We start from the raw sequence: 1,889 nt of genomic DNA, 5'->3' as shown, positions 1-1,889 counted from the left end.
TCACTTTGACCTTCCTCCTCCACAGAACACCTCACTTGCACGGGCTTTAAACACGCACTCATAACAGTTGCAGTTTGAACCCCTTTCTCTAAGGAAAACAAAACACGCAAGAACATACATTGCTGTAATTTTATAGCCACACTCCACTAAAAATGCCAGCCAAGAATGCAGTTTGAATTTTTCCAGTTAAAAGTGGGCCATGGAACCACCTAATCTGGGACTAAGGCAAAGCCAGAAAGCAGAGGGCTAATCTACACTGCAGAAGCTGTGTCACTTCGGTCACACAAGCAATTCCTGACGGAGATGAGGCTCCTAACCATACTATTAAACCATTTCCTTGGATTACATACCTTGCATTAACACAAGGAAGAATTACTATTGTTATTCCTGTTATTTGTTCCCCTGGTCTAAATTGCAGCTAATCTCTAGGTGCTGATAAAGCTTTGTTTGCTAGCAATTCCCAGTTAACATACCGATACCAGAAAAACAGTTTAGTCTACAGCATGGCAAAGACCTTTTTCTTCATTTTTTCACCCGTACAGCCTACACAAAACACGGTTCACACACCATAGCTCTCCTTCACCTCCAGGACAACCAGGCCTGCTTCCAACAAGAATGTGAGAGCTCAGTTCCACTTGGGGGCTGACCACTCACTATCACAAGTGTACCCCAGCAGTCTCCCCATGGCAGGGAGGCCAAGGTGAGAAAAGCAGAGCCCTTCCACAATTGCTGCTGTTCCCTCACATGGGTGGTTTTCCTGGGGTCACTTTTACGTGCTGCCAGTGCAGTGTGAAACACGAGCAAGATTCAGACTGTGTGTGAAAAATCCTAACAGGGAGGGAGGACACAGCCCTGGATGGAAAGGCTGGAGACTACCAGAGGTACAATAGTAACTCCTCTAGCGAGGAGCTACTGCAGCTGTTGCGCTTCACCGACACAAATCAGAAGTGGAAGTGTTAGAAATGGCAGCTGAGCTAATAAAACAGATTTACAGCATTGACACAAACTCATGTTCTATGACAGTTGCACCGAGGTGGAAGCAGTTCCCATTCATTGCCTGGGACATGCAACTCCCAGATCCCCACAGCTCCGGCAAAGCCAGCAATGGTCCCGCGGGAGCAGGTCAGCAGCTCCACAAAGAGCTCTTCAGAACAGGGACTCTGCTCTCTTGTTTTTTTGAAAATGCTGAGGAATTTGAAAACTCACTGAAACCTTAGCATTTTGGGCCTGGTTATCATCACTAGAGATGTTAAGGTTTTCACTAGAACAAGTATCTGCTGTACCAGTCCAGATTTCAACTGAACTCTACCATTAAACACATCCTTACAGGACTTGAGTCTGGATCAAGTCCCTCCCACTGCTCAAGTGAATTTTTACTCAGATTAGCAGACACTTTCATCATCCTATTAACACTTAAATCATCAGCAGTGTGCTTATTTACAATGCAAAACATGATCTTACCAGACAAAGCTCTGCCTTTAATCTGGGTACGCACAGACCAAAGCAGAACCAAAAACCGAAGGACTGATCCTATCAACAGCAGCAGAACTGGGAATGCTCTCAGGTGTGTAGCACTATCTGAATCAGCCTGAACAGTCCTTTCAAGAAGTCATAAAGATAGGAAGGAAATCCTACACAAGTACGCAGGGGGAAAAAATGAGCATATAAAAACTAAAAGCACAATAATACCAATAAACTTTAAGTGCAATTTCAGCTGCACGGATTGTAAACTGTTTAAAAAATAAATACCTTAAAAGATGAGATGGAAGTAAAATTCTAGATTCATGTCTTGAGCTGAGTGTCCAAAAGAAGGAGCTTAACAACACTGATGACATGACTCAGCAGAGATCAGTACTGAAGGTGTGAAATTTAGCAGCACTAAACACAGA

The sequence above is a fragment of the Nestor notabilis genome, unplaced genomic scaffold (genome assembly GCF_000696875.1).
Source record: "Nestor notabilis isolate BGI_N333 unplaced genomic scaffold, ASM69687v1 scaffold22145, whole genome shotgun sequence".
NCBI lineage: Eukaryota > Metazoa > Chordata > Aves > Psittaciformes > Psittacidae > Nestor > Nestor notabilis.
This window is presented reverse-complemented; position numbering follows the sequence as displayed.